The 19,369-nt window shown below is 32.1% G+C and overlaps 2 long non-coding RNA genes across 2 annotated transcripts; both read right to left on the bottom strand.

Annotated features, from left to right (window-relative positions):
- Nucleotides 1–2,409: 2,409 nt before the first annotated feature.
- Nucleotides 2,410–4,247, bottom strand: LOC126717177 (uncharacterized). The gene is made up of 8 exons (XR_007652452.1): nt 3,985–4,247; nt 3,793–3,868; nt 3,644–3,708; nt 3,322–3,403; nt 3,127–3,213; nt 2,963–3,047; nt 2,826–2,869; nt 2,410–2,743 (listed from the first exon to the last, which is right to left on the bottom strand). It is a non-coding gene; the product is annotated as an uncharacterized LOC126717177 (long non-coding RNA).
- A 6,267-nt stretch (nt 4,248–10,514) lies between these two features.
- Nucleotides 10,515–16,625, bottom strand: LOC126717178 (uncharacterized). The gene is made up of 4 exons (XR_007652453.1): nt 13,820–16,625; nt 12,586–12,743; nt 10,650–10,734; nt 10,515–10,560 (listed from the first exon to the last, which is right to left on the bottom strand). It is a non-coding gene; the product is annotated as an uncharacterized LOC126717178 (long non-coding RNA).
- Nucleotides 16,626–19,369: the final 2,744 nt, after the last annotated feature.

The following is a 19,369-nucleotide window of genomic DNA, read 5'->3' as shown; positions in this document are numbered from 1 at the left end:
GGGTCTCTTTTGAGCTTGATATGAATTTGATCCAAGTCCCATTATTTTGGCTTATATAAAGCAATACTGATGTGGCATGGGTTAACCGTTAACCTAATAAAATTGTGCAATGTGACTTGAGCAAAAAATGAGCCTAAACAATAATGAAATTTAATCTTTAATTTAATCGATGACATAAAGTGAGAGGGCCTCTTTTTTTTTTTTTTTTTTTTTTTTAGGAAAATAAGATGAGAGAACCTAATTAGCCTACTTCGAAACATTTTATATAATTTTCGTCCCGAGTTCTAACAATAAAACTAGATATAATTCCTTCTATAACTTTTTCTAAATAAAAAGAAAAAATAGACAAGACAAAACAGAAATGCTTTTAGTTATAAACAAGACAAAGCTTCTTTTGAGTAAAATTGTCGCAGACAAGTTATACAAGGCAGCAACTCACCCTTGATTAGCCTCAAGGCTTTTCATGGAATGAAAATCAACATCCTCTTAATTGAATTAGTGGGTCCGATGGCATTGTTTTCCTTTTGAAAGAGAACCTTAACCTTTTAACCACTTCAACAAGTACTTGTACTTGTACAAGAGAAGCCACAAGCACAAGCACAAGCATAGCATATTAGCATATGAATATGATATGAAAGTCTCACACTAATAAATGCCATCTGTTTCAGTTGTCATTCTCCAACCAGGCCTTTCTCTTTCACTAAAAAAAAAAAAAAAAGAAGGAAGAAAGCAAACAAACAAAACCCCAAACCAGGCGTTATCCCTCTCTCTTGACACATTAAAAATAGTTTTATCATCTTCCAAGAGAAATGGAGAGAGATGTTATGGAAGGACTATCCACAAAGTTGTACAAATTCTTTATCTTACTTGTTCACATCCACTATTTCACAGACATATCTACAATTGATGTAGGAATGTCTTCATTTTTTAACATGCGAAAAAAGAGATGAGAATTAATTGATGTGTGAGAATTAAAACCCATAAAATGTGACAATGAGTTGGCGAGAATTGTACTATTGTCAGCAATGACATTTGTTATGATGGTTATAAAGTTGCGACTACAAAAATTGTCCTCTCTATAAATTTCACAAATGCCAAATGATGGAAAAATAATTGCTCAAACTAGAATTTTAAATTAATTTCTTCCAAATATTTATAATAAGCTTAGTTTTTCCTCCCATTTGTTAGGAAGAAATTCTCCAATTTTGATACACTTTAAACCACATTTACTTCACCATTATCATCCCAACTTTTCTAATTAGAGAAAATGGTTCATTGATGCTTGTATTTCTTCCAGAGTTTGCCCCTTTGTCTCTGGTACCAATTTCGCAATGAATAGAACAATCAAGCCACAAATAGCAGAGTAGAAGAAAAATGTTCCTGGTGTAGCGTAGCAAAAATATTTACATATGATTAGAGAAGAGAGAGGAGGAAAGTTTTAATAAAATTGGAAGTGATTGTAACAATTTTTTTTTTTAAAATGAAGTGTATAAAAATCATTTCCATAACAAAGTGAGTGTATAAACAATTACCTGCTGTACTCCATTCCACCATAAAATTAAAAGAATATGAATCAATCCAATCAGAGAAGCAATTGACTCAAGTCACAAGGCTTCCACCTGTACCCTTGACATTTATGGGGAATATCTGAAATGTAAATGCATCCTCGAATTAGAGTTATATACATGCCGAACCCTGCCTGTTTATGCAAAATTCCTATTAATAAATCAATTCATAATTCAATAAATGACATACCTCTGACATTATAACACAAGGTAACCATCTCATGCCTAATGAGTAAGTTACACAATCAGCCAGCATGGATCATTAGCTAGATAATCACAGGCATCTAAATTTGGTATGCAAAACCTCATCCCAGTATTGAAGTAAAAAAGAACACTAAACACCCCTTTGTTGCTTTTAAAGGATTTGATAGGATAAGAAACATAAGAAAGTGCATAGTTTGAACATATTATAAATTGCAGCAATAGCTGATAAAAAGGCCTTTTGAGTCATGAAGATTAGAGCAAAGTTTTAAGCTTAGAATACCATAAGGCCCTAAAATCTTTCAAATTCTAATTTGTAGTTGAAGCATTGATTGTAAAGAATCTGAGATATTCAACAAAGAAGTTTATATTCCCTTTCTTGAGAAAGGGAACCACGTGTTTTGGTAGTTTGTAATTGCCAACGAACCAATTAGCATTACCAATATAAAAATTAGCAGTAATATTGTTGCGAGCTTCTTGAAAACTAAGCCATGAATTTCCAATTAGTATAGGCCCTTCAAACATCCAACCATCACCAATCTATTTGATCATTGAAGTGTAATATGATAAATTAGATTTAGAAATGTCTAGTTTTCTCTGGAGAAGGCAAAATTGATATTTCAGGCTATGTTTTATTACCAAGATCCCAATCAGCACCAAGATGGGAGTGAGCTCCTTCAACCAATGGAGGTCCTGCTCGTGACAAAAGATCCTTCATTTAGGTGGAAATCAGAACCACAGACAGAGAAGCTTTGAATTTATTTTCAAAAGAAACCTAAAAGAAGAATGCCAAGCCTACAAGGAAGCTACTTAAGCACATTCCAGCAGCAGAGACCTGCAAGAGTTAGCAAACTTTAATGCAATGGACTAAACTATACACCATAAACTTAAAGTTGATTTTGTGATGTCCTCACGATAAGAAGTGGCCATCTTCCTGATTTATCTATCAAGACTACACTAAAGGCAGTAGCTGGAATCTATAAAAAGATTGTTTACATGGTTTGTTATATGTATCAAGCAGAATCCTATATCCACTCAAACTTAAGGTTAGCCAAGTACCTGGATAATTGCCATTGATATAGTCCCAATGCTGCTTGAAAAACCTACCATAAACCATAGGTAATAGTCATAATTTATTCATTTGTTAATATTAGCATTTTTTTACATGAAAACATTTCTTAATTCTATTAATTTACCAGCATTTACAAATATAAAGCTTGCATAATATGCAATTGTGGTGGCCCCTCCAAATTGTTGCAATGCCATCAACCCAAGTCCAACCTAAACAAATTTAAATAAAACATATAAAAAGATTGGACAAGCTATGAAACATAAAGGTTCCACAATGTGTGAGGCTTACAATGAGGGAATGAACATATCTCTTCTGGAATAAGTCTAGAATGCTAGATTTTGAGTGCTGTTAAAGTTGAAAGTTTTCTGTATAATCCTATGGGAAGGCAAGAAGTTGATAAACATTACAAATAAGAAATGTTTTCCCCGAGTTAAGGTTATAACATAGGTACACCTTCATAAAATCATGTAGTTGGAAGGTTACCACGATCTCTACTGCTTCTTGGGAAATATCCACTAAGAAGCTGTAACGAAGCTTGAAGCTCTTTTTCTTTACCAAGTTTTTCCTGCAGAGAAGTTGTACTCATCACTTCAGCACTCTAATGGTTGGTCACTTTTTCTTTACAGAAAAAACTAAATAAAAGTTTTGATGTGCTTTGTCCTGAAAGCATCCCAAAAGCTGAAACTGATAGGAAAGAGTGAATTTAGTCACTTAACATTGTTCTAACAAGTTGAAGAAGCCATGAAAACCATTTTAAAAGCATGCATTCTATTCTATTTCTTCACACAAGCATAATGTTTCTCACGAGTCATCTAGGAGACTCTAGAACAAAGAATAATCCCACAAGTTGTAACAGAGATGGAGTGGCACCTGAAAATAACAAATTCCATTAGAATAGAACTTATCTTTTAAGAAGTTATTGTATATTAAATTTATGTCGAGAAAGATTTATACCAATTAAAGCCAAGGTGTGCCAGTTAACAGCATTTCCAATGAAAAACATTAGTGAAAGGCCGGAACATAAAATCAACTGCACACATAACAAAAGACAAGTATATGACAACTGTTATCAAAAAAAAGAAAAGAAAAAAGAAGATAAGTATATGACAAGTTGTCGCAAACAAGTTATACAAGGCAACAACTCACCCTTGATTAGCCTCTAGGCTTTTCATGGAATGAAAATCAACATCCTCTGAATTGAATTATTGGGTCTGATGGCATTGTTTTCCTTTTGAAAGAGAACCTTAACCTGTTAACCACTTCAACAAGTACTTGCACTTGTACAAGAGAAGCCATAACCACAAGCATAGCATATTAGCATATGAATATGATATGAAAGTCTCACACTAATAAATGCCATCTGTTTCAGCCGTCATTCTCCAACCAGGCCTTTCTCTTTCACTCAAAAAAAAAAAGCAAACAAACAAACCCCATACCATGCTTTATCTCTCTCTCATGACACATAAAAATAGTTTTATCATATTCCAAGAGAAATGGAGAGAGATGGTATGGAAGGACTATTACAAAGTTGTACAAATTCTTTCTCATACTTTTTCACATCCACTATTTCACACACATATCCACAATTGATGCAGGAACATTTACATTTCTTAACACGTGAAAAAAGAGATGAGAATTAGTTGATGTGTGAGAATCAAAATCCATAAAAATGTGACAATGAGTTGGCGAGGATTGTACTATTGTCAGCAATGGCATTTGTTATGATGGTTATAAAGTTGCAACAACAAAAATTGTCCTCTCTATAAATTTCACAAATGCCAAATGATGGATATATAATTGCTCAAACTAGAATTTTAAACTGATTTCTTCCAAATCTATATATTACTAAAAGCTGAAGCATTGCATTTAATATTGCTACGCTCACATTGAGCCACATCAACAGCCATGTCATTTCTATCATCTTTTCTAAAATTTTCTTACAACTTTAAATAGTTCTTATCAATTTTAAAATACTGATAAATATAAAATATTTTACAGCCCTATTTTCACCATAAAACCCACTTCTTATACATTTAATTACACCATAAAGTCCAAACCCAAAGCCTTTTCAACTGATACCTTTTAAAACCCTCTGTTTTCACCGTTTCAACTTTTTGTTTTCCTGCATAGTTTCAATTTCCTCTCCCCACATTTTAGTTCTTTCCCCTTCCCCACTTTGTTCTACGGTTTCACATTTAATTCACGCCAGCCTCTCTCCCTTCTAACGGTGGCCTCTTTGTCTTCCTTCCTTCCTGTCTTCCTCTCCTCACACTACTATATAAATACTGACAGAGGCGGGATGATTTGGTTGAGGTATCTCTAAATCCCAGTTTCTTTTGTGGTCCATTCTTTTGCTTGATTTTTTTTTTTCTCTTTTTACTGCCTTTTTCGTGCTATGGTGTGGATGATTGTTTACTGCCTCTTTCATAGGGTGTTGAGTTTTTGATTGCTGAGTTTTTTAATTGGAGTTTTACTTCTTTGGGTCTGTTCATTTTGAGTTTTTTATTTTTTTTATTGTTGGGTTTTTTTAATTCGATGTGATTCCAATGACTTAGTATGACTCTGATTTCTTAGTGTAGTGCTATGGTGTTTGCTTCTGCTGTTTTCCAACAATTTGTATCTGCGCCTACTTCAATATCATGATTGTATAATATGTTGATTGGGTTTTAGAATCAAAGCAAATTGTTTTCTTGATGTTTCAATTTTCTACAATAATTTTTCTGCATAATTGTGTTTATCATGGTCTTTGGTTTAGACATGGTTTGATATCCATGGTTTTGATTTTAAGTCATTGTGCAAGCGTTTTTATTTTGTGCTAAGATTGTGTTTTTTAATTGAGATTTATAAGGCTGCTATGGTGTGGCTGATTGTTTACCACCTCTTTGTTAGGGTGTTGAATTTTTGATTGCTAGGTTTTTTAATTGGAGCTCTACCTCTTTTGGGTCTATTCATTTTGAGTTTTTTGAAAATTGTTGGGTTTTTAATTCTATGTGATTCCAACGACTTAGTGTGACTTTGATTTCTTAGTATAGTGTTGTGGTGTTTGCTTCCATTCTTTTCCAACAATTGGTATCATAGCCTACTTTAATATCATGATTGTATAACATGTTGATTGGGTTTTAGAATCAAAGCAAATTGTTTTCTTGGTGTTTCAATTTTCTATAGTAATTTTTCTGCATAATTGTGTTTATCATGGTCTTTGGTTTAGACATGGTTTGACATTCATGGTTTCAATTTTAAGTCATTGTGCAAGTGTCTTTTATTTTGTGCTAAGATTATTTTTTTTAATCGAGATTTAGAAGGCTTAAATCTCTCTCTCCCACCTAAGATGTATCAAGATGGGATTATAATGACATGCCATCTTTTATTCATCCTAGAAATATGGGTAGGTCTAATTTATTAACCGTTATTATAGTAAAAAATCTGGGTGGGTCTATAAAATATGTCGTTGCAAGTTTCAACTTCCCATTAAATATGTAATTAACTTAAAATACATCTGGGAAGTTGATGCATCCTATTAAAATACGTCTTTCAAGAAGAGCAAAACATTATAGTAAACATTTTATGCATCCTATTAATCTAGGTGGTTCTTACTTGCAAGTTTCAACTTCCCATTAAATATGTAATTAACTTGAAAGCCGTATTGTAAAATGTTTTGCTCCTTTAGATAATTAGTTAATTACATACTTCAAAAAATTAGTTCTTTAGTTCAAATTAGTTATAAAAATAAAAAATAAAAAAGCCGAGCAAATTAGTTCTTTAGTTCAAACATTTTATAAATTACATCTTTAGTTCTTTATTGAGCAATATGTCTTTCACATATTTTCAATGCGTCTTTCCCATTTAATATCTGAAGTTGAAAGTATGTAATTAACTAATAAAAAAAACATTTTTAATTAATTTTATAGATCTTTTTCATGTGAGAATGATATATTTTTAATGGCAAATTTTTAATGAAATTGGAGGGAAGACCTAAATTGCATAAAGGCATCTATGGAAAACTCTCATAAGATAAGCTGCATTTACTCAAGAACTTCTCCACTATTAGATTCAGTCACATGTATTTGGAAGTCCACTAAAAATATGTTAAATGATTTAAATTCTTGTATCATTTTTATTCATTCTTGCATTACTTTTTTTTTCTTATTTATTTATTGGTGATTCACAAGTGTCATAGATAGATTCAAAGCTATTACTACTATGGAGGCAGAAGTAGCAGTATTTTGGATAAAAAAACATATATATGAGCGATCTAGGCTTGATACAGTTGCACATACTCAAAACATATTACTTCTCCTTTTCTGTAGTGTATTGTTTAATGAGTTGCTTTGCTAGGAAATTCCATTTTCAACCGAACAATTTATGTAACCAAAGGAATCATCCAAAAGAAATAGAACATTGTTGAATGAGTTGCTTTGCTGGGAAATTCTATTGTAAATAAAGATGGAGTTGTTTCTTCAAGTATGTCCAACTCTCAATTATAAATAAAATGAAAAGGTTATGCTAACATATTTTTATATTATCTTTCGGTATGCTAAAATAATTTTTATGTTATCTTTGGGTTGTGTAGGATGTTCAGTTTTTCTACCAATTTATCACGGATTATCTATTAAATTGCAAGTTCAAAAGCTGGAATATTTCTTTAGGTATCATTAAATGTCGGTTGTAAATAAAATGAAATGTTTTACTAAAATAGTTCCCATATTATTTTTGGTGGTGTAAGCTGTTCATATTATCCACCACTTATTTGAAATGATTTTTAGGTGGGTGTAATCAAATGGCTTTCTATAATTAAGACAAAACATTTAATGAAGAGATACCACTACTTCTAGAATTGTTTCAAAGACACAAATCAGAGCTTAAATCTCTATGAGATTGAATATATGTCATCGATTAGTGAAATGGGCAGCTTAGGAGAGTATAAAAGTTAAGGGGGATAAAATAGTGCAAAAGATAGGGGTCCTCAAGTTGTCTTTCTTGGGCTCATAAATTTCGAATTGTTGAAGGGAAAAAAAAAAGAAAAAAGAAAAAAGAAAAAAGGATGGCATATAGAGCATGTAGGTGAGAATTCGGCGCAGTGCTAAAATAGGCAGTGGAAGCTTTTAACACAAAGTGAAAGAGTACAAACAAAGGGAGATTAAAACCAAAAACAAAGAGAGATTAAAAAAAAAAAAAAAAAAACGATGTTGGTCTAAAAAATGAGGTTGGTTTAAGTATTTGGTTTGGGTCTTATCTTGTGATAGTTTCATTTATAATGGAACTACATAAGGCAGGAATCTTTAAATAGTCTTAGAAAAATGCTCTTCATGTTTCTTGTATGAACTTACTTAACAACCAAGAAGACACTATAAATAGATGACAGCAAAATCAATGCACCCCAAAACATAAAATATTAAATCTTTTTGATTGTGTGTATTTGCACGCGAGTATTTGTGTTCATTCATTACCAAAAAAAAACAGTTCTTGGTGTTTAATGATGTGGATACCTATCACCGTCTTAATTACTATTTTATCCACCCATTGCTCACAGGTTACCTATTAATTTGCATGTTTTAAAGTTGGATTGCTTATTCAAGAATGTCTAACTCTCAATTATAAATAAAATGAAAAAGGTTATGCTAAAATATATTTTATATTATCTTTTGGTTGTGTAGGTTGTTCATATTTTCTACCGGTTGATTATGAATTATCCATTAAATTGCAAGTTCAAAAGTTGGATTGTTTCTTCAAGTATGTCCAACGAATAAAATTTCCACGTTTTATTCCAAATACTAATCTCTAATAATACACAATTAATTCCATCACCAAAACCTCCAATCACCATGAATCCTACAATATATTGATCATACATATATAATGCAGCTTAAGTAGTAATGCATAGAAAAATATTAATAATTAATAATATAGAATAATAACACTATCAAAAACAAATTTATCAAGCGCAATGCGCGGGTCTGTGACTAGTATTATAATAAGCTTAGTTTTTCCTCCCATCTGTTAGGAAGAAATTCTCCAATTTTGATACACTTTAAACCACATTTACTTCACTATTATTATCCCAACTTTGTCTAATTAGTGAAAATGGTTCATTGATGCTTGTATTTCTTCCAAAGTTTGCCCCTCTGTCTTTGGTACCAATTTCGCGATAAATGGAACATTCAAACCACAAATGGCAGGGTAGAAGAAAAATGTTCCTGGTGTGCCATGGGAAAAATATGTACGTATGATTAGAGAAGAGAGAGGAAGAAACATGTACTAAAATTGGAAGTGATTGTAACAAAAAAATTTTAAAATTTGAAGTGTGTAAAAATCATTTCCATAACAAAGTAAAAGTATATAAACAATTACCTGTTGTACTCCATTCCACCATAAAATTAAACGAATATGAAACAATCCAAGCAGAGAAGCAATTGACTAAAGTTACAAGGCTTCCACCTGTACCCTTGACATTTATGGGGAATATTCATCCTCAAATTAGTGTTATATACATGCAAAACCTTGTCTGGTTATGCAAAATTCCTTTTAATAAATCAATTCACAATTCAGTAAATGACATACCTTTGACATTATATCACAAGGTAATCCTCCCATGCCTAATGAGTAAGTCACACAATTAGCCTACATGGATCATTAGCCAGTCAATCACATGCATCTAAATTTGATATGCAAAACCTCAGCCCAATATTGAAGTGAAGAAGAACACCAAACACCCCTTTGTTGCTTTTTAAGGATTTGAAAGGACAAGAAACATAGGAAAGTGCATAGTTTGAGCATGTTATAAATTGCAGCAATAGCTGATAAAAAGGCTTTTTGAGTCCTGAAGATTTGAGCAATTTTTAAGCTTAGAATACCATAAGCCCCTTAAATCTTTCAAATTCTAATTTGTAGTTGAAGCATTGATTGAATTGAATCTGGGATATTCAACTAAGAATCTGAGATATTCAACTAGGAAATTTTTAGTTCTTTTATAGAGAGGGGGAACCGCGTCTTTTGGTAGTTTGTAATTGCCAACGAACCATTTAGCACTACCAATTTAAAAATTAGTATATTGTTGTGAGCTTCTTGAAATCTAAGACATGATTTTCCAATTACTGTAGACCCTTCAGAAACCCAACAACCACCAACATTCTATTTGATCATTGAAGTGTAAATGAGACAGAATATGAGAAATTAGGTTTAGAAACGTCTAGTTTTTTTTTGGAGAAGGTAAAATTTATATTTTCAGGTTATGTTTTATTACCAGGATCCCAATTAGCACCAAGATGGGAGTGAGCTCCTTCAACCAATAGATGTCCTGTTCATAACAAAAGTTTTTAAGACAATGATCATTCATTTAGGTGGAAAACAGAATGACAGATAGAGAAGCTTTGAATTCGTTTTAAAAAAGAAACCTGAAAGAAGAATGCCATGCCTTCAAGGAAGCTACTTAAGCACATTCCAGCAGTAGAGACTTGCAAGAGTTAGCAGACTTTATTGCAATCGACTTAACTATACACCATAGACTTCAAGTTGATTTTGTGAAGTCATCACCGTAAGAAGTGGCCGTCTTCCTGATTTAACTGTCAACATTACACTTAAGGCAGTAGCTAGAATTTGTAAAAAGATAGTTTACATGGTTTGTTATATGTATCAAGCTGAATTCTATATCCACTAAAATTTAAGATAAGCCAAGTACCTGGATAATTGCCATTGATAAAGTCCCAATGCTGCTTGTAAAACCTACTAGGAACCAGAGGTAATACTCATGAATTATTCATTTGTTAATATTGGCATTTTTTTACATGGAACAATTCTTAATACTATTAATTTACCAGCTTCTGCAAATATAGATCTTGCACAATATGCAATTGTGGTTGCCTCTCGAAATTGTTGCAATACCATCAACCCTAGTCCAGTCTAATCGAATTTAAATAAAACATATAAAATGATTAGACTAGCCATGAAAAGTAAAGGTTCCATGATGAGTGGGGCTTACAATGAGGGAATGAACATTTCTCTTCTCGAATAAGTCTAGAATGATAGATTTTGAGTGCTGCTGAAAGTTTTTTGTATAATCCTATGGAAAGGAAAGAAGTTGATAAACATAACAAATAAGAAAGATTTTCCCCTAGCTAAGGTTATAACATAGCCACAGTGTCATAAAATCATGTAGTTGGAAGGTTACCATGATCTTTGCTGTTTCTTAGAAATATCTACATTCTTTCCCCTAAGACGCTGTAAAGAAGCTTGAAGCTCTTTTTCTTAACCAAGTTTTCCGGGCAGAGAAGTTGTGCTCATTATTTCAGAATTCTAATGCCTGCTTATTTTTCTTTTCCTTTTTACAAAGTTAACTAAAGAACAGAAGTAGAAGTTTAAATGTTTATCCTAAAAGCATCCCAATAGCTTAAACTAATAGGAAAGGATAAATTTATTCACTTAACAGCTTGAAGAAGCCATGAAAACCATATTAAAGCATCCATTGTATTCTATTTCGTCATACAAGAAAAACACTTTAGCCTATGACCTTTCTCACTAGGAGACTCGGGAACAAAGAACAATCCCACAAGTTGTAATAGAGATAGAATGGCACCTGACATTAAAATCAACTAGTAAGTTGCCCATGCAATGCACAGATAATATTGTAATGTTTTATGTAATTTTTTTTTGGAGAATGTTGTATATATATTATAGCATATTTATTATAAAACTTTGTTAGTAATGAGTTCATCATAAGAAGCAACAATTATAAATTGCACATACATATCCATTATAATTATTCAATTCAAGTAAAGAGCAATAAAAAAAACAACTTTGGAGCAATATTGTATAATAAAATTTGATAAAAGCTCCATATTGTTGATCTTTATTATGTGATGTAATAATAAAGAGCTTCATTACAAAATTGTGTTTTTTTTTTTTTTTTTGTTTCTTCAATACTTTGTTATTGTGGTATGGCGACGCTTGTAAAGTTTGTTAAGGGGTATGTTATCATAATCTATTTCTTCATCTTCATCGTTTGAAGTTTGGTTCATCTCTATTTGTTCAATTTTTGAACTTTCATTACTTTTTCATTTTGTTGCATCATTTGTGTTAATCACTAAAGAATTGGCATTGGAAGATTCTTAATTGGATCTTACAAAATTTGGACTTGCAGATTTGTTGTAGCTAAGATTTTTTGTAAGTATTTGCACTTATATTAAATTTTAGTAATGAGACAGTTTTTTGTAAATGTTATTATATTTTTTGTTAATTTAGGAATAGTGTAGCAAAAGAATTAATAAAGCATATTGGATTGTGTATTTTTGTTTTTCTTTCATACCTTTTGTCATTTGAAGGTGCATAAAAAATCTTAGCAACTGTGTAATTTTCAAAACCATCCTTTAGATTGAATCCATTCAAATAAAGTAGGAAAATGCAATTTTTTTCCTAAAATTTTCTTCAAATCATGTGGGATTCCTTCTCCAATATCAATCTGTATATAAGAAATTTAATATATATTATGATCAATAGTTTTACAATAATTTAATAATTTAAATAAGTTGTACCTCAGTTTGTTTTTCAGCAAGATCTCTCGCAAATTTATTTAGGATTTTCTTAGCATCTCGATCAAATATCACAAAAGTTGTTTTGTCAGTTGCATTAAAAACTTCAATTTGAATCTAGTATCTGAAGTAGTTTGCAATTGTATGTATAGTAGTTATAGTGAGATGAATATATTATAAATATTTGGAGAGTATGCATTATGTAGTTTATGTGAGTGCCTCTAACCTTGGGAAATGGAGATTTGTTTTTGTTTCACATTTTGCACACCAAAATGGTCCTGATTGTGGTTTGACCTTCCTTCTACAAAGCAAGCACGAAATGTAATACCAACCCATCGTTGTATCAATGTTGCTTATTGTTGCAATACCCTAGCCGTTCACATCCTGCAATGAACTTTGAAGTTAATATATATATATATATATATATATATTTAATGTAAATAATATGATGTATTATTATTTTTCATGTAAATGATGAGTATAATTTGAAATAATTAACAAACCTATTTTGTAAGATCCCATTCTATGCATTTTATCTCTGTTATTGTCTTCATATTCTTTAAAGATAAATCCTCCTATGAAAATTGTTTTAAATGTATTTTTGGTATTTCTTGTATAGGATCATGTTTTTGACCATTTCTATCATTGATTTTTTTTTTAAAAAGAAAAATATTATGTAAATGGCATTTTGTGAAATAGTATATGCTATTTATTAGGCCTTTTTTGTTATTATAAATTTTAGAAATATGCGCTTGTCAATTATCTCAGCAATCTCATGATTTATATAAATTTTTGTTGCAATGGTTGATGACAAAGATAATTTGCTAGCTTGAATTGCATTGAACATTATTAATAGACAAAAGCATATTGAATTGAAATTGAGAAAAAAAGGAAGACATGATTCTATAAGAATGTGATTTTCTAACGGTATCATCTATACATGGGGAAGGAGGAAGAGAGTTTGTAAGTGGGTAAGAGTTTGGGTTTTGATTTACACATGGGAAGGATTAGACTTGGGTGATAATATGTAAGATAATAACTGGGTTTGGACTTTTCATAATATTTGGTCTACTTTTAAAAGTTAGTTCATTTTGTAGAGAATTACATTTGATTTTTTTTTTTTTTTTTTTTTTTTTTTGAGAATCAGAATAACATTGGGAGTAGACTTTGGAATTTGGAATTTTTTTCTCAGTGTATATGGAAATGACTGAGATTTTTAAGGATAACGATGTGGATATTTATTGAACCTAATATCATGCAATTGTAGACAAAATCAAAGAACTAAATATAAGCAACCACATGTTAAGCAGGCTAGTTATTTGTAACAACATTATATAAATCACCTAATTCAAATTGCTGAGAACCAGATAAATACATCAACAAAGTCTTCTCTTTTTTTTTTTCTTTTTTTTTTTTGCCAAAATAAAAGAAGAAACCCAAGGAAAAGACGAAGAAGTTACCTTAAGGAAAGCGTGTTTTATATCAAAATTGATGTTTGGGACGTGTGAAATCTTGTGCCAGTCCTCTCCTATCCCTCCTTCACAACGTTCTTTGACAATTGGACAGTCATAGATCCCCAAATTTTGTAATGGAGTTGTATGAAGGAAGTTTGGCAATGACTTTAGCTTTGGGCAACTCCAAATTTCCAACTGTTGAAGATGTGGCATTATGGTAATGACACAGTCTTCTTCATCTTCTTCTGCTCCAATCCCAATCCCAATCCATTCTTCCCACTCTCTTAAATTGTCAAATGTGAGAGTTTTCAAATTTGGGAATACAATTATATTGTCTTTCTTCTTTCCGGATTCTATTCCCAAAAATTCATTTCCTACCTTTTTCAAATATTTCGCAACCTTTATGTGTAATGATTTGAGAAATGGAAGTTTTCCTAGAGGAGGCATATGCTCTAAAAATGTGTATAGGATATCAAGCATTTTCAATTTGGTCAAGGACATCGTCCAATTAAGAGACATTGTGGTGGCCTGGTACATTTCAATGCTTAAACATTCCAAGTCTAGAGGTGACTCTAAGGCATTTAGAACTAATGCATCGGACTCCCTCCTTGTATCCTCAAAATCCCATCCGACAAACCATAGTGACAAAGTATGAAGGCCTATCTTCTTCTTGAGCTGTGCATTCTTGGCCCCGCTTATATCTTCCTCATTCCCTAGTCCGATTATTCGAAGAGTCCCTTGAAGGTGGTTCAAATTTTTTAATTATCCAAGTTTACATCCTTTACTGTCATCCTTACTACTTACGTAGAAATGACTTAATGTTCTCAAAGAAATCAATCTTCCAATCCCTCTTGGAAAATCTACCCCAAAGGAGTGATCCAAAATAAAATGCCTTAGGTTAATTAGCTTACTCATCCCCTGCGGTAATTTATTGAACCTAACATCTCTAATCATGATCTTCAAAATTTGTAAATTGCAAAGATTACAAATAGTTTCAGGCAATCCGAGCCCACAATAATTAACTAAATTGAGATACCTTAAATGTATGAAATTTTCCATTGCATCTGGAAGTTCCTTTAACATACCATCTAAAGTTAATGTCCGTAAACATCTAAAATGTTGGAATAAATTAGATAAGTCGTAATCATTGTGATTGACAAGAATGAGAGTGCGTATATTTTTTGCACTATTATTGGACTTGGACACAGAAAATTGGGCCTCACCAGAAATTTCTAACCACAAATGGCGAGCATTTTTAAAATCTAATCCCAACTCTATGTCTTCTTTTTTGGCTGAATCCAACTCTATGTCACTATTGATCGTGAAGCATTCATTTTTTGACATTAATTGCGCAAAGTCATGCACTATGTCATGCATTTTGCATATTTTTATCTTGTCATCATTCGGATATTCCTTAAAAACTTGGAAGAAAGAGCGTATGAATAGATTTTCAAAGTATTCTCTTCCAATGACTTCCATCTCCATATTTGATTTTGAAGGAATATATCATTGTGCCATCCACATAAATACCAAATCATCACTAGAAAAGAGATAACCTTTTGGCAAGATAGCACAATATGAGAAACATTGTTTCAATGGTGAGGACAAATCATAATAACTTAGTAACAATGATGCAAAAAGACCTTTTTCAACATCTTCTAATTCCCACAAATTGCTATTCAAGACAGTCTTCCATTCTTCTCTACTTTTCTTGAAGCGCATGAGACTCCCTAGAGTCTTTGCAGCAAGTGGCAAGCCTTTGCATCTCTTTGCTATTTGCCTACCAATGTCTTCAAGTTGCTCACATTGCTCAAGATCCTTATCTAGAAATGCTATTTTACTAAATATCAACCAACAGTCTAAGTTAGACAATTCACTCAAATTGATCATGCTCACACTTCCCATCATCTCCGCAATTCTACTTTTACGTGTGGTGACTATAATTTTACTGCTTAGGGCAACACAGTTGAATGCAACTTTGAATTGATCCCACATCGTATAGTCTTCAGCCCACACATCATCTAAGACAAGAAGGAACTTCTTGTTTGCAATGTTAGCACAAATTCTATCTAATAGACTTTGCAATGTAGTCAATTTGGGGGATTGACCCTCAATAGATTCAAGGATTTCTTTCGCCACCTTGCACTTATCAAAAGGATCAGAAACACAAACCCAAACTTTTATCTCAAAATGGTCTTGCACCTTAGGATCATTGTAGGCTAGTTGGGCAAGAGTAGTTTTTCCAAGTCCGCCCATGCCCACTAAAGAGATGACACGGGGCCTTCTTTCTTCTTCACCTCCTTTCCCCAATAGGATCCTCACTAGATTATTCTTAACGTTTTCACGACCAAATATTTCGGACACATCAACAAAGGAGGTAGTTGTTGGTCGATTAAATACTTCAGGGGCAGGGTCATTAGTTAACTTAAACTGGTACCTATCTTTCTCTTTGACAATTTCATCTAATTTTCTATTCAAATCTTTTATCTTTTTTGAGCAATATAGTGACGCATAACAAGTTTATCAACTTCATGGAAACAACATGAAGGAGAGGGGATAATGAAGGAACGTACCTTCTTCTTCATAACAGGATGAGCATTATCAACATTTTCTTCTTCTTTCTTAATGGTTGATTTGATCATTGCAGTGTTCCACTCATCTATCACATCATTCATCTTGTAGCATGCATCCTTGAGCTTTTCTAACCAAAGCTTCACGGTTTCCTCAGTAACTTGTCTTTTCTCAGCATCATTGAGGACCGCCGTCACTGTTTGTAGATTGCCTTTAAGCTTTTCAACTTCTTCGTCAACCAGGGGCGGCTCAACAAATTTGGAGGCCTAAGGCGATATATTTAAATGGGGCCTTTTTGTTATCACTTAAATAATATTTAACTAGTATTTAATATCATAAATTTTTATAACAAAAATCTATGCTTTTTTTTTTTTTGGAAAAATGCTAAAGATATAACAAATTTTACTAAAAAAATGCTTTCAAACGATATAGAAATGAATGCGATTAGTGATACTTCAAGAAGATAATAAACAAGTATTTAAATGAATGATGTTAGGGATATTATAAATTTTACAACATGAGGCTTGCAAAGATGTATCATTAATCACAAAAAATAATTCAAAGATGCATTTAATAGGTTATTGACGTCCACATATCATTTTAATTGTCACATCAATTTATAAAATTTTCAAGTAAAATTAATAATATTTCTAGCATTTTTCTATCTGAATTATTTATTGCAATTAGTGACACATATATTTGTAAGGGAAAATGCTAGAGATACAAATTCTTTTACAAAAACTTTTACAAATTGATGATGTGAAGAATGATTATAGATAAATAAAAAAGTGATTTTATCGATGGGTCCAGATGAGAACCAGTAAAAAGTTGGCTATAACAACTGTTTGTAAAAATATTGTAAAATAGTTTGTAAAACTACAGCATTACTCTATTTGTAAGACCCATGTATTTAAAGTTGTATTGTCTCTAACATTCCTCAATATTTTGAGACTTCTTCAAAGTAGAGAAAAATGATCAAACTAATTTTTTTTCCCTATATCTCCATTTTTTTTTAAATATATCAATTTTTGCCCCAAAATTTGGGGCCTTCCTCTAATAGGGGCCCTAGGCGGTTGCCTAAGTGGCCTAGGCCTAGGGCCGGCCCTGTCGTCAACGCCAACGACCAACCTTATCTCTTGTTCTGCCTCCAGAGCAGCAACTGAAACCAACTGCTTAATGAGATCAGTAACAAGTCCCTCAGCCATACTTGGAAACTGAAATTCCGATTGATAATACAAGAAACAGGAAGAGGAGATAGATTATTAGAAAGTGATTCACAAAGCAAATAGCAAACTCGCAGGCAGCGTCAATGAACTTATTTTCCTCCTGATTAGCTGTGCAAAACTCCAAATTGGTATTGAGATAAGGTGCAATAGCTAGGTAAGTATTGCACATGAGTCAATAATAATAGATGGTTGAAATTGAAAGTTGAAAAAAATAACTTTTAATCTCATTCATTAAATACAAAAATTTGAAAAATAGTTAAAAGAAGTTAAAAATTAAGAATGATAGTAAATCTTTACGTGAAGTTAAAGTGAAAAATTAAAATGATAAAACTTTCTTTCTCTAAACTTCCTTATATGTTCGTTGCTATTACTAAATTCCCAAAGGTCTTATCACAGAAATTTTCCACCTGTCTTTGCCAATGGTGATGGTGATGGTGATGGTGATGGTGAAAGGGTGACCCATTATTAGATCTTAATTCTAAGGGTTTCGGCTGGTGGTGGGATGAGAAAGTATTTAGTAGAGAAAGTATTTTGTATCAAATAATACCATGTTAGTGATATTAAAATTCAATAAGTGTAAGATACATCAGCAAAAAATAATTACTCTACTAACAAATAAAAGATATGTGTTAGTGGATAATAATTTTTATACACATATTTGTCATTTATTTGTTTTAATACTGATAATGTGATATCATTTGATACAAAATACTTTCTAACTCTGGTTAATGAAGTCCAAGTGATACATCATCAGTTCACACTAGGGACGAAGCCAGGACTTGGAGCTAAGAGGGGCGATTTTGTTGCTAGCTGTGTGCGGCGGCTCCAGTCTTTGAGTCTATTGCTTTACTACTAAAGATTTTTGTTTAAAATTTTTTAAATGGCCAAATTGTTTGTTCGGGGTAAAATAGATTGATTGGACTTAATTTTTTTAGTTTTATTATTGGTAATTTTTGTTGTTAGGCTAATTTTTTTGGGCTTGTATATTTTGCTTTAGATTTAATCTATTAATTTTTTATGTCCTTTAAAATGTGAAAAATGCTAAAACTACAAAAAATTTTACAAATTGCTAATACAATGAGTAGTTATTAATAAGTAAAAAGTGATGCAAGTATATGAACCAATAAGAATTTTTTACCTCAATAGTTTGTATAAATGTTGTAAAAACGTTTGTGGCTACTTAAGCACATGACAGAAGATCCTTCATTTAGGTGGAAATCAGAACCACAGATAGAGAAGCTTTGAATTTGTTTTTGAAAGAAACCTGAAAGAAGAATGCCAAGCCTACAAGGAAGCTACTTAAGCACATTCCAGCAACATATACCTGCAAGAGTTAGCCGCCTTTATTGCAATCAACTTAACTATACACCATAGACTTAAATTGATTTTGTCATGTCCTCATCATAAGAAGTGGCCGTCTTCCTGATTTATCTGTCAAGATTACACTTAAGGCAGTAGCCAGAATCTGTAAAAAGATTGTTTACATGATTTGTTATATGTATCAAGCAGAATCCTGTATCCACTCAAACTTAAGGTGAGCCAAGTACCTGGATAATTGCCATTGATATAGTCCCAATACTGCTTGAAAAACCTACCATAAACCAGAGGTAATAGTCACGATTTATTCATTTGTTAATATTGGCATTTTCTACATGAAACAGTTCTTAATACTATTAATTTTTACCAGCATCTAAAAATATAGAGCTTGCATAATATGCAATTGCGGTGGCCCCTCCAAATTGTTGCAATGCCATCAACC

Source organism: Quercus robur, chromosome 3, assembly GCF_932294415.1.
Source record: "Quercus robur chromosome 3, dhQueRobu3.1, whole genome shotgun sequence".
Classification (NCBI taxonomy): domain Eukaryota; kingdom Viridiplantae; phylum Streptophyta; class Magnoliopsida; order Fagales; family Fagaceae; genus Quercus; species Quercus robur.
The sequence above is the reverse complement of the archived record's forward strand: the minus strand, read 5'-3'. Positions and strand labels throughout refer to the sequence as shown.